Below are 15,015 nucleotides of genomic sequence, written 5' to 3'. Positions count from 1 at the left end.
AGATTTTAGAAAACACTCCGTGATTATGCATAATGTCTCAATGTTTTATAGATTGTGTTTTTTTTTTTTTAGTTGCTTGTAGTTGCAGGTGATCTTTACTCCTAAAGGTCAATGCAGAATTCATTTCAGTCCTAAATATGGCTAAGTGTCCATATGTAAAGTGAAGTAGGGAACTGGTACAGTTTGTATTCATTGGAAACAGTGCATTGTACTGTGTAATATTAGAATAGAGTTCATGTCAGATTGAGCTATTATAGACCACCCAAGCTGGTTTAATTACTGAAGTACACTTTTCTCATTATATGACCTTTGACTTGACATTCTAGTAACACTGTATAATACATATTACAATAGCAAAACAAAGTTATCTTCATCTTTATGGTATGTTTATTTGATCTCAATAGATATTCTTGACCTTAATTTTCCCAAAACATTTTGCTAACTATTCAGTTCTGGAACTTGAAACTGTGACCTACTTTTCAAATATGGTTCAACATTTACATACATCTAAAAATTAATTTCAAGTAATTTTCTTGAAAGTTAAGACAACTAAACCTAAGCCACTGTCATTATATTTATTTTTACTTTCTGTAAACTATGTCACATTATGTTTTATTTTTGAATACTTTAAAAAGCATTTTAATTCATATAAAATTGTATTATAATTAATTTTACAAGGGATAAACATTGTTTTAAATTACATTAATATAAAGAGTTCGTTGAGATGTTGAGGTGTTTTTCCTATCAAATACTGCATCAAATTCTTTAGTTACTCATTTTGTCTATGTTTTTAGACTGTTAGGCAATCTATGATTTTAAGCCATAATAAATGTACATTAGTGAGATTATCTTACTCATTTGCCAGTTACCAATAATATTCCTTAATTTTTAATGCATTGCAATTGAGAAACCTTTGTTTGAATTTCTTGCTGCTTATAATGATTTCTTTTTTCTCACACAGATGTCTTGGTTTTTTTTATCATTAGAGCCAAAGCCATTTTACGTTGCAAATGACAGTTAACTGTTTAAAATTTATCTTTTGCACCAAATTGTAGCATCATCTGCTGTAATGTTTTCCCACTTTGCTTTCTAAGATTTTTATGCATTCATAGGTTTTTGAAAGTCAACCGTTGCTTGACCACAAATCCTAGCAGGTTGCACATAGACTTGTACCTTTTGCCTGTTGGGAAGGTTTCCCAGTTGAACATCTTGAACAGTGTGGCTAAGAACAGGTTTGATGAATAGGTTTCAGCAGGAGTGTCAAAGTTTAGTGCTCAGTAGTCTCTCTCTGTATTGAGGATTCCAGCTACAGGGAGTCAGTAATTGATCATTCACATCTGACAAGCATTAACACACAAGCCCCAAATCTGTTATGCTTGGCACAGAATATCTTTTATTATCTTCTTTCTCATAAATGTTTGATGTGATTTTTCCTCACTGACCACTTTATAGTAACAGTATAATATTTTTCTATTATCGCTTCTATTGAATTCTCCTAAACTGTCTTCTATTTTATTTCTTCTCTTGTTAAACATAAGTAGATGAATTATATCTTCAGCCACTGGTCGTTTTTTTATTCAAACCTGTGTGAATGCTCCTTTAGATGAATCTATTGTTTTCTTTTTACTGTAGTGCTTCACCAATACATGGTATTGTATTAAGAAAATAAGTCATTCTTTGTGTTCAGTTTTTTATAGTAGTGAACTGTGTTGTAGAACCTGTTTGTATCACCAGCCTGTACAACTGGTTCTCTGACAGTAGTAATCACAGTAAATAAAATTCCACTTATTTCACTTATAGTTCACTTCATTTGTAGTTGAAAGAAACATTCAAGACACATTAAACAAAGAATATAAAAAATGTTATAGTGCTTAGTATAGTAAAGTTATTTTCCTGTTTGGAAAAATTTCTAATGAAATATGTCAGAAATTAATTAAAATAAAAACACAATCAAAAGTCTCTTTTCAGCAAGGAGCAAAATCACTAAGCCCCATTTTTGACATTCTAAAATGTTACTAAAATAAATGCATGTCTCTGAATTATAATTTGTCAGTAAATACAAGCAAAACTTTATGCTTTGAACTTTATATGAACTTACATATTTTGTTCAGTTACTAATTAGAGGTCATTAGAACTCAGTACTTAAAATATTGTAATTGTCTTGCCCGAATATAGTCTCTTTCTTTAACTTTCGGGGTATACACTTTTCTAACTTTAATATTTTTATTGCTATGAAAACACAACAGTGTCTTTTTATGGAAAAGCAAGTATAAACAGCTATAAAATAGATACATATAATTACATTAAGAAATAACTAATTCATTTGTTGTTGTTGTGACTTCCAGGAAATACTCTGAAGTTGATACTCATAAGTTTCTAATTGTAACAATTTCCACTTATAGCTTGAGGACTCCTGAAAGTCTTGTATTTTAGTTTAGTTTTAATCAACTTCATTTTTTTAATAATCATTCTATAAACCATTTTCTATCATACTTATCACTATGTAAAACAAAATAAACACGTGGAAAAAATATATGTGTATAAAACTGAAATTTGATCTTTCTGAACTTGTCATTCCTATTTCTTGATCTACCATATACTTAATAGAAGGTACTTAAGACTACATTAAGTAACTAAAGCCAGGAGAGCTTAAATGAAGGTCACCCAGTTAGTGGCAGGACCACTGGTAGGTCTTAGACTTTCTGACCCCATTCTGACATACTCTCTCTCATTGGAATGCCAGTGTTTTACTCTTTCCCATTCTAGTACCACTGGAGTGTTCCTTATCTTAAATGCTTTACCAGAAGTGCTTTAGATTTCCGGGAGTTTTCATAATTTGATACATTTGCATATACATAATGAGAAATGTTGGGGATAGGACCTAAGTCTTAACACAAGTTTACATTCGTGTTTCCTACACCCCTTGTATTCATAGCCTGAAGGTTCATTTTATAAAATATCTTTAGCATACCTGTGCTTTGATTGCAACACATATGAGGTCATGGGTGGAATTTTCCACTATGTCATCATGTCAGCACCCAGAAATTTTCAGATTTTGGATTTTAGATGAGCTATGCTCTGCCAGTAATTCTCACAGCTGACACTTATCTAGACTATGTTGAGCACCGGACGCTGTAATTAGACTTTTAGATACAAAAATCAAAGAATGTGGGCTTTCATGAGAGTAGTTATTTTTACATGTGTTTTCATCATAGCTTCCAGAAGCTTAGAAATGCACCTGGCACTTAAAGTAAATGAATGAATTTTCAGAACGACAGTTATTACTATTGTTCAGTTCATTTTACATGAAGAAATTTACGGGTTTTGAATATCTTGCCTAAGATCACATTAAAGGCAAGGGCAGATTCAGGATGTGAATTTTAGCACACTGGTTTTAGTCTGGAGCTTATACACCCTGAATCACTATGTTAGACTCCTGCCTTCTAGGACTCCTTCAGACCACTTATACTCATTACAGAAAACTAGAGGGCACTTGGTGTGATGGTTCAGATTATATTCAACTCTGGACTCTTTATGACCATGAGTAAAACAGCAAAAGATGCCACAGCTTGGGAAATGTAATTTTAGAAAGACATATGAAGGTGTTATTGCTTTCTAATGAACAGATGCTGAAATGCAGTAGTATTTTGTTATTGGATCTCCACTTAATTAGAGCTTGAAATTTTTTTCATTTTAAGACACTATCATTTACCCCGTTCTGCTTCATCTGTGAATTAAAACCACAGGATTACCACAGAGATGTGATCATCTCTGTTGACTAAGCATTTATGATTCATTTTCTTCTAACATTTGATTACAATTTTGAATATATTAACCGGTATTTTTATTTTTCCATTCTAAGCTAAAACTACAATTCAGAGAAGACACCCCAGTAATTTAAAGGATATTGTTTGTGCCTGGTTTAAGCCTCTTTTTCCTAGCACAATTTGGTATTTGTATGTTTAATGACCATACAAGATATCACAGTACTTTCCAAAAAGTTATTTATTCACTCAGTTAAAGTAATTACATTTTAGATTTAGACTCCAAATATATTCTTTTATATTAAACAATTACAAATAGCTACACTTACTATTTTTCTCTTTTGACAGGGAACAGAAACTGCTTAAGCAATAAATTTATTATAAGAAAATTGGGTTATTTTACAAAACTGAAGGACAGAAAGTTTAACCAGCTTTGACAGTCCCCAAAACTAGGAATTGGGAAGCAGGGGGAGGGACCCAGGCAGTATCTCTCTTTCCCTCTGTCTACTTTTATTCCTTCTCCTTGTCTTGCTGGTTCATTTCCTTCTAGCTCCAAGGACTACTGTCATTTGCAAAGGGCTCCCGAGTGATATTTGAATCAGTATAGCTAATTGATCAATTAGATTTCAAACTTGTGGCAAAAATACTTGATTGGCCCAGCATCTACCCTTGTTTTAATTGATTGTGTGCTAGGCAGGGAGATGAGGGCAGGGTCACTGTTACAGAGGAACCATCAGATGCTCAGATTCCTACTGCTTGCCCCTCCCGAAGAAACCCTGGAGACAGTATCTGGTTAAAAGAAAGAGTTTATTCAAAACCAGCTACAAAGAAGATGGAGGAGTCTGTTATTGCTCCAAACTTCCATCTCACTGGGCTTTAAAAGTGAGAAAAAGAGGTGAGAAACACAGTGAGTCACTAAACGAGGAAATCCCTAGCTGATTTGTCCCTGGACCATTCTCTCGTTGTTGTCGTCTTTCTCTGTTGAAAAGAAACCAGGTCCTTACCTATAGAGGCCAGAATTTGCATATTCCTTTCAGACAGTCCTACACCAGGCTGATGGCAAAGCCCTTGAAACAAAGCAGAAATTTAAACTATGCTTAGATACATTTCCCAATTTCTTCCCCTTTGTGAATATGATCAGCCACATGCATCTCACTTATGAAGCAGAATTTAAAATCCTTTAAGACCTTGTTGTGTAGGACTGAGGAATCCTTGTCAGGTCTTAACCTTCATGTTTTCCCAGGATGCTTCATTCCCACACAGTTGCCTGATATAAGGACTACACTAGGTCCAGCCAGTATCTGTGAATCCTAGCTTGTAACTCAGGAGTCTGTACAGTGAGCAAGAGATCAAGTTCAAAACACTGGAATGGGTTCATGATTACCCTATAAACCTGATTCACCACTGGTTGAATTCAGATTCTCAAGTCTCCGTCAAATGGAAATTGTGGCCTTTGAGCCAGAAGTAGCATCCAAACAGGGATGATGCAGACTATGCGGCCTTATAGATTGTTTGCTATGCTGGCCTCCAGATAGAATGAGAGAACTCAGCATAGGTAGAGAATTCCAGACTATGCCATTTGCTAAGCAATGACTCATCTCAGTAATTTCAAGAATTTCTGGTGGGTTTTTTTGCCAAATTACTATTTATAAATATTATTCATTCTTAACATAAAGAACCACTCTGCTTCATTTCCAGGTTTCTTTGGCAAGGTGTTTCTGTGCCAATCTAGACTGTTTCCCTTTTCATTGTCAACTCTGATAATCTCTAGGGCTGGTGTTTGCAGAGTCATTTGGCAGCTTTAAAGTAATTAAGACCACGGATTTGGTTCTGAAATGCTCTATGTATGGCTGTACAACAGATTAGCTGTGCCACTATGGTCCCTTCTCACCTTCAGTTGAATATGCCCTAGAGCCTTTACCCTACCCTATTTTTTTATACTCCTTGCTATTATTCAATATTTTATTTATAACAGATAATCCCCAACAGTGGTTCAATTTAGAATTTTTAGACTTCAGTGGTATGGAAGTGATAATCATTTAATAGAAATTGTATTCTGAATTTTGATCTTTACTTTAGCTAGCCATATGTAGTTAGATTGGTTTCTGGAGTCACAGCTTCCACACAGCTATTCAGTCATGAGGGTGAACAACCCATACCAGTGGTGGGGAATCCATGGAACACATGTTGATTTTAAGACTAGATGTTAATCTATAAATTGTAGTTTTCTAAACTTAAAGCCTCAGCATTCAGGTTTAACTGCAGTGTTAGAATTTTTCGATAAATTAATGGGTTCTGGATTGCAGTTTGGACACTTGTCTCTGAAAGGTTTATTATCACTGTTCTATACACCACAGTGTACTGTGTTGCTAAGATACGATGTTCAGTAGATTAAGTATATTAAATGCATTTTCAATGAATATGTTTACATATACCTATATTTGTATGTATATAAATTCATATGTATGTATTCATACATGTAAAAATTAAATACTGCTTTATTTTTATAGCCTATTTCCTCCAAGTAGAATGTAAGCTCTATAGGGACTTTGACCTTATTACTTGATATTCAATACAGAAAATACTAACATCTAGTCAGTGCACAGTAAAGATTTGCTGAAGTTATTTACTGTGCTTCTGTTTTTCTGGATATGAAATAATAATATTCACACTGACACCCTGATTTAGATTAAAGCTACTGAAGAAAGAAGGGAGTATTTCAAGGCTCTTGCCTAGGAAATATCCCTACAGCATTTCAAGAATACAACAACTTAGAAGAGTCCACCCATTTCAACACCATTTTAATGTTAGATTATCTGTTTAGTAGATAATACAAAAACTTTGCAGGAAGAGATGACCACATGAAGCCAAAAGTAGTGCAGGCTACCTTAGCTCATTGTTCCATAATCCTCAGAGTTTCTAATGGTGATATTTATTGAACAGAAGCCTCATTAAATCTGAGATGCTATACAATGTTGCCCTATACAGTAGAAGTTATAGCACCACTCAGGAAGTACTTATACATATGCTAATTTTGTTAAATATGTTTTAAACATAGGGCTTTACTGATTCTTATATAAATTATGTCAACAAGACCACATCTTCACTCTGGGGAAAAAGCAAAATTAAAACCTAGGTATCTCTAAGCAGTTTATCTCTACCTAAAGCCCTCTTCCCCACACTTAGCTACTTTACTCTCATTACCCTTTCAGCTGAGTGTTATCAGCATTGAGTGTGCTTGAGCCAGGCACTCTGCAAGGGAACGATGGCTATAGTAGTAAATGAAACAGTTCTGTCATTGTGGAACGTATAGAAGGGGAAGGAAGTAGACAATGAGTTTTGTAGAATAATAAACAATAGAGATCAAGGATAAAGCAGAATGGGATGATGGGGGTAGGCATTATTTTATGTACAGTTTTGACAGAAGACCCCAAAATAATAAAGGTGAGCCAGATGAATATCAGTGAGAAGAGCCTTTCTAGCAGTAAGTGTAGCAACTGCAAAAACACCCTGAGCCAGGAGCATGCTGGCTGTGTCTAGAGCAATGAGAGACATAAAATGAAGTTGTTCAGTGGGCAGAACGTAAGCCATTGGAAGGACTGTAGTTTTTAGTCTGCATGAGTGGGCCATTGACAACTGACTTGGTCTATCCCAGGTTTTTGAAGGATGAGTTGAAATTCTTTTTTGAAATAATATTGTAATGGACAAGTGCAGAGTAAGAAGACCAATTAGAGCTCTGTTGAGGTTATCTAAATGAGTGATGGTGGGAAGTGAAGCAGTTGGTAGCTGTGAAAGTAGAAGTGGCCGTGTTTTGGATGCCATCCTTGGAAGGTAAAGTCATCGGGTTTTGCTGATCTGCTGGACAGTCTATGTGAGAAAAGTGGCATGAGAGATAACATCATATGCATAATGTGTAACGGGACATACTTTCTCCCGGGGTGTCTTAGTTTATGACTCACACATGAACACAATTATTTACCTAAGAGAATAGCTCCAGTGTTGTTAGTTAATAGTAATACTAACAGATCACATCTAATCCTACAACTGTTATCTCAAAACAATGTGAAAGGTGTCATTCAGTTACTATTTTCATTAAGTAAAAAGCCATTCTCTTCTGAAGATTGTGTAGTATAAAGTGAAATGACCTCTAATGTAATAAATGTTATAAACTGGCTAAGAGAGAACAGTTTGTGGCCTGCTGTTACAATTCTACTTCTCAGAGTCAGATATTTTATCATTATAAGAAAAAATTGCCTATTTTATGTTCTTGAATTGACTTTTTAATACTGAAACTTTTTGCACAGTTTGATTTCCATTTTGTGGGAAAGAATTAGTGCATACTTTATAAAATTTTTTACTGAGTCCTTTTTATATATGTAGGAATTTAATATGCAATATGATTGAAAACTACATTGAATATAAATCTTAAAATATGTTTACAGTAAAAGGCGCTTGCCAATAATTACCCTCACAGTACTCCTGCCTTCAAACCCACTATTCCATGGTTCTTGGCATTTTCTGAAGTAGCTCTTCAAGTCCTCATTTGTGTCTTTATTTGTGCTGTTGTGGCTGCCTAAATGGCCTGAATAGATTCAAAATGTTTACCTTTCAAGGTTATTTTGACTTTGGGGAAGAGCAAGAAATCACTTGGTGCCAGATCCAGTGAATAAGGTGGGTGAAAGACACACTGATTTTTCTACCAGTTCGTCTTTCAGTCGGATGGTGCTTAGCAGCAGCATTCACATGTTTGCTCGCACCTCATAAAGATATGAAAGAAGACTTCCAGAGGTGCTTCAGAAAGTGGCAAGAACAGTGGAATAAGTGTGTTCAAGGTGAGGGGTGTGTCTTGAGGGGGATTAATGGCGATGTATCTTACTGTAATAAATGTTTTTGAAATTTAGACATTCACCATATAATTCAGTCACCCCTTAAACATCTGACATAGGGATAAATGACTGAATAGTGAGTAAAAAGACCAAAGTGTTCATTGAGTGATATTAGATTATTAAGTACTGTATAGAAAATTTTAGATTGCTTTACCATACCTATCATAAATTTTTTTTGTTTTGTTTTGTTTTTTGTTTTTTGTTTTTTGAGACAGGGTGTCACTATGTAGTTCAAACTGCTCTGGAACTCACTGTGTAGCCCAGGTCTCAAACTCACAGAGATTTGCCTTGTCTTGCCTCAGCCTTCTGAGTGCTGGAATTACAGGCGTGCACCACCACTGCTGGCCCTATCATAAATGTTAATTGTTTTATTTTTCATTACTTTGCAACATACAATTGAAGAATTCTATCTAGTGCAAACCTGTCAGCATACAGTCTCAAATTCTGTTTTTGTTGTTAGTATAAAAGCTTTGGAGTGCTTAGCCTTATGGCACTAAGTTGATGTGATCATAATGACAACTGAAAAACAAAAGTGAAAAATATATTTTCATTCTATTCAGAAATGTCTCTAATACTACCCAAATAAACCACCACTAAGGAAAAAATGTGTAAAGAAATGTATAAAATTTTCACTCAGAGAAAGAAAACTGTTTTAGTATTTGTAGAGAAGAAAATCAATAAAGTAACTGATTTTTCTTTGACAGTCTTATTATATAACCAGTAGAACCCACAGTAACATTTGAAATAACAGTGAACTATGTGAACAGAGTATACAGGTTATTACTGTTGGATTTGACAATAGAAATGTCTCACTATATTTTTCCACATGTCAAGACATGCATGTAGGTTTACCTAAGACAGACATTTCCCTAGCTTTTCTATGATAAAAAACAAATTTGAAGACAAAAATCTTGTTGGGGGTTATTTCTTAATATCAAGGGTTTTTTTAAACCCTATTCATTAAGGTTAATAGCACCTACCTTGAAGTAAGATGTAAGGTTAAATTAAAAATGAGAGAAAATAGCCTCAGAAAAATAAATGGCAGTTAAAATTATAATAGCATTAAATTACAATCAAGTTGCAAAGAGCAAACTGGACACTAAGGCATATTAGAAGATATACAGAAAACAAAGACAGATAAAGGACTATAAATAAATTAGAGCGCTAGTAAGAAAGGTTTGAATGGAATAAAAGCAAATAGTGATCGAAATTTTGTGTCCAAAATGTGGTCTGTGTACACACTGCAGAAACCCATTGTGTCGACTGCTTAGAGCGGAGATGAAACTGACTGCAGGCAGCCAGTGCTCCACAGCAGGTACTGGGAGAGATACTAAGACCAGAAACTTTGTCTCTGTTTGCCTTCACTTTAATTTTCCATTTCCATATTTTACTTACTTAGAAGAAAAAGCCCATAATTTTGAATCAGTTTTACCTGATGTTTGCACCTGCTAGTTTTATGAGAAAAAAAAATACCCCACCACTCCATCTTTATTAAATCTGTTTTAGAGACTTTGTCTCATGGGGCATTTGAATATTGCTTAAAAAGAACATCTGGAAGGGACACTAGTTTTCAGCAGTATATGTTCTTATTTCCTGTTCATTATGATGTCTGTATTCTACTGAGAAGAGTACATGGCCTGTCCTCTGAGTGGATGTATCAGATGTATTTCCTTTCACATTTTCATAGATATTTGTTTGCATTGGACTCATCTGTCTATCTTTCCTGATTCATCTGTTTGTCCTGATGTTCAGGATCTAGAATCCCCCAGCTTATGAAATGAAAAACGAATAAACTCCCCTCACTGTCGACTCTAGAACCAGTAAGAAGCTCATCTTCTACACCCATGAGGTTAACAATTGCAGAGTTAAAGAGGGTGACTTCTATGTCTCTGCTAGGATGAGAATTTGATTTGTCCTACTAATATTGATCTGTCCTAGGATCCTCTGCATACATACATGTGACTTGGGGATATTAGGAGTCCTCAGTTCAGTAGGAGGAAAGAATATACAAAACATATGGAATATAGATACCTACTCAAATATACCTCTTTTTTAAAACTATGAAGAATAAGAATAGGATATTTCATGAACTTTTTTATATTTTAGAGCAGAGAGTTCTGAAAACTACTTTGAAAGAAGTGTCTGTTGACAAAAATTTTGCTTTTACTTTTAGGGACAACAAATTTACTTAAATATTTCATTTGGAACTTCTTTTTTGAGCTACTTTTTCTTTTGAAGTTTAAATGTTACTTCATGTGCACATGCATGCACAGCATAAACTAGGAACCTCTTAAGGGGTAGAACCAATTTATTTATACTCTGCCTGCTGCCTAGTACAGTGCCTAGTACATAGTACAACTGAATAACTCATGCTTAAAAGAATTACATGTAGACCAAATATTAAGAAATCATAATTTTTTACAGCACAAAATATGCCTGACCTTTAGAATCGCTTACTCTGATAATGATATATAGTGAGAAGAGTAAATTTCCCTAATTGGCTTTAAGGAACATATACTTAGACTATGGTTTAATGTTAAATCTTTTAATATACCAGAAAAAAGCATAAGGATTAGATAGCAGATGAAACAAGATAGCAAAATATAAAATTAGGCTCAAAAATGATGCACTGCTTCCCTTTTCCTTGCTAAGTGAATGTGGTAATGATGATTGGTGCTGAGGTGACATTCTTAGAATTAAAAGTCTATTAATAGTTTGTCCACACAGTGACTTTTAAATAGGCAGTGATGGGTGTTCACTTCCCTACCCATTATATTAATGTTTTCCCTGTAATATACAAGAACTTGTCATGGGATTGATAAATTCCATTTATAAATCATATCTTTTGTAACTTACCATTACAAAAGAAAATGGTGATCATGTCATACAGAGGATGAAGGTTAACATGACTAATTTATTTAAGATTTTCAGTAGCTTTCATTTATTTTGCATTTATCACTTCTCAATTGTGCAACACTGCAAATATTTAAGTAGATAGGTAAACTTTTTAAAAATGATTGCATTTAATGAAGACATTAAATGGTACAGTTTTCCTCATTTTTCATATGCTAATATCAAGACCTCATTGCTTTTTTTCCCTTTTTATAAGCACATGTTTGTAGTACATGATGCTTACCTTCATCTTGGGGAGTGGGTACATAAACATAATACAGTTGGTTTTTTTATCCCTCTTCCCTTTCCCACCTCCCTCCCTTTGTGAACTACTAAGTCTCCTTTCCCCATTTTCATTCTTCTTGTAATTATCCTTCTTAGCTTATGTTTATGACATATGTGTACATTCATTGTGGTTAATAGGTCTCTGTACATTGTACTTATTTCCTTTTCCCTCCCTTCTCCCTTCACCCTCAGTCTCCTGGACCCCTTTCCATTTGCAAGATATCTATCCTCTGTTTTCTTCTGTCCATCCTTTACTATTCTCTTTGTTCTTTACCTTACCCAAATGAGAGGTACTCTATGGTATTTAAGCAAGTGTGAATTGTTTATTTCACTCAACATTATATTTTCCAGAGTATCCATTTTCCTATGAAAGTCTTGACTTTATCTTCTTTATAGCCAAGTAGCATTCCATTATGTATAGGTAGCACATTTTCTTTATCCATTCATCTGTTGATGGGTATACTGGGTCCTTTCAGGATTTAGCTATTGTAAATTGTGCTTCTGTAAAACTTGGCATACATATATCACTATAGTGTGTCTTTAGCTATTTGGTGAATACACCTAAAAGAATAGTTGGGTCATATGGAATTTCTAATTTTATTTCTTTGAAAAATCTCCATTGTACGAAGCAGGAAAAGGGGTGTTATCAGGACCTCTACCATAGGTCCTGGCCTGTGAGCCACCACAGTGCAAGGTGAATTCAAGAACAGACAGAAATGAGATTTAGAGTGGAAAAGCTGAGTCTTGGGTCCTGGTTAGTGCTGCTGATGGCAGCAAAGACAAAGGCCCCGAAGTACATCCGGTATTTATTGAATACAATTGTGGGAAGGAATAGGGAGTAGGTTATGCTTTGTAGTCATCTAGTAAATTACTGCCGAATACCTGGCATGATGGTGCCAGGCAAAGTTGTCAGGGAGTAGGCATAGATAGGATAGAAGAAACCAGTAGTGGGACAGGTACAATTAGAAAGTAACCCACAAGGTTAGTGAAAAGCATTCATTCAGGGGAAAGGATTATAACTGGAATCATGCTGACCTCAGCTGCATATAACCTAGCAGGGCCCTGCCACTTCACTGACCAGGATTTAGACCTTGGTGGTGACCGCCACTAGCAAAGGAGCAATACTAGCCCAACTCTGCTAGCTGACATGCCCGTTTGAGTCCCACAGGGCTTCAGTTTGACTCCTGATATAAAACAGTATAGCTGAATTAGGGAAGGTACTGGAGACCCCTGCAGTCAGGTTCCAGTACCCACCTACCCAGTGTGCAATGCAGGCCTGAGAAAAACAATACACTAAGAGACAGAACAGAGAGAAAGTAGGGTGCCAGGACGACCAATACTGGTGCAATCAGCAAAGGCCCTGGACAGTCCCAGGCACTGACTTTTATTGGCAATCAATTGGGGTAAAGGCAATGTGTGGTTCCTATGGAAATTAATGTAAACAAGGCTCATAATGGACAAGACAAAGCATTCTCAAATTAAGAACAGAATAGACAAAATATATGATTGTAATTAGGACATTGTCTTTCTAGCCTGAAGATTTTGATTGTGGGAACAGAATTTGGATGTGAGTTACTCTGACCTCAGCATGTAGGCTTTGGCAAAACTCACTTCTATTAAACTTCACAGCCTGATTTGGCTGTGAATATTACAGTGCTCTGCAGGAAGGCAAGTAGCTGTGCCACTCATAGCCCACTAGTTCTGGACAGGGATGTCTCCTACACTCCATACTGATTTCCATACTTGTACTAGTTTACATTCCCATCAACAATGAAGGAGGGTTCCTTTTTCACCACAGCCTCACCAGCATTTGTTATTCTTCGATTTCTTACTAACCACCACAATTCTTTCTGGTGTAAGATGGAATACGTTTTATTTTGTGTTTCTCTAATGGCTAGAGATGTTGAATTTTTTTCATAAATTTGTTGACTATTGTACTTCTGAGAAGTGTCTGTTCATTTTACTTGCCCATTTCTTGACTGTGTCTCTTAGTTTTGGTGGTCTTTTTTTTTCTTTTTTTGTCTTTTTTTTTTTTTTTTTTTTTTTTTTTTTTTTTTTTTTTTTTTTTTTTTTTTTTTTAGTTCTTTGTATATTCTAGATATTGTTCCTCTAAGAAGTAACTGGCAAATATTTTTCCCATTCTGTAGGTTGTCTCTTCATTCTTCTGAATGATTCCATTGCTGTTTAATTTGATACAATCCTACTTGTTCAGTCTTACATCTTGTGCAGTTGCAGTTGTGTTTAGAAGAGCCTTTCCTACACCTGTGACTTCAAGTGTTTTACCCATTTTGTCTTTCAACAGCTTCAAAGTTTGTTTTAATGTTTAGATATTTGATCCATTTTGAATTTAGTTTAGTACCTCGTGAGAAATATGGACCCTGCTTCAACCTTCTACAAACAGATAGCCAGTTCTCCCAGCGCCACTTGTTGACTAGGCTGTCTTTTTTCCATCATATGTTTTGCCTCATGTGTCAAGGATCAAATAGCCGAATGTGTCTGGAGATGTGTCTTTACCCTCTGTTTTGTTACATTGATCCACATGTCTGTTTTTTGTGCCAGCATCATGACTTTTTTTTTTTAAATCACTGTTGCTTTGTAGTATAGATTGAAGTCCAGTATTGTGCTGTCCCCAGATTTGCTCTTGTTGCCCAAGGTTGCTTTTGCTATCTGGGCCTCTTCTGGTTCCATATGGTCTTAGGGTTATTTTCTCTAGATCTGTGAAGTATGCTGTTGGTATTTTTATTGGGATTGTATTGAATTTTTATAAAAGTTTGGGAGTATGGCCATTTTGACAATATTGGTTCTGCTTATCCAGGAGCAGGGGACATCTTTCCATTTTTTGATGTCCTCTTCAGTCTCCTTTTTCAGAGTAATACAGTTTTCTTTGTAGAGGTCTTTTACTTCTTTGGTTAGATTAGTACCTAGATTTTTTATTTTTCCCAGTGCTACCATAAATGTTATTGTTTTAATTTCTTTTTTAATTCATTTTTGATGTACATAAATGCTATTGGTTTTTGTGTGTTAATTTTGTATTCTGCTACATCACTGAAATTAGTAATTCAAGAGGTTTTTTGGGTGGAGTTCTTAAGACTTCATTGCTTTTGAACATATCTACAAAATGGATGCATGGTTTTAACTTACAGTATAAGTGGATCAGACAAAATAAATGAACCTTTGGACTAGAACTT

General features: G+C 35.1%; 1 protein-coding gene across 2 annotated transcripts in view; it reads left to right on the top strand.

Annotated features, from left to right (window-relative positions):
- Positions 1-15,015, top strand: part of Fer (FER tyrosine kinase) — a 360,047-nt gene that overhangs the window by 270,759 nt on the left and 74,273 nt on the right. The gene's annotated exons all lie outside the window — the stretch shown is intronic.

The sequence above is a fragment of the Fukomys damarensis genome, unplaced genomic scaffold (assembly GCF_012274545.1).
Source record: "Fukomys damarensis isolate Sample0158 unplaced genomic scaffold, DMR_v1.0_HiC HiC_scaffold_3, whole genome shotgun sequence".
NCBI lineage: Eukaryota > Metazoa > Chordata > Mammalia > Rodentia > Bathyergidae > Fukomys > Fukomys damarensis.
Note: the sequence above shows the minus strand (reverse complement) of the source record. Positions and strands in the feature narration are given on the sequence as shown.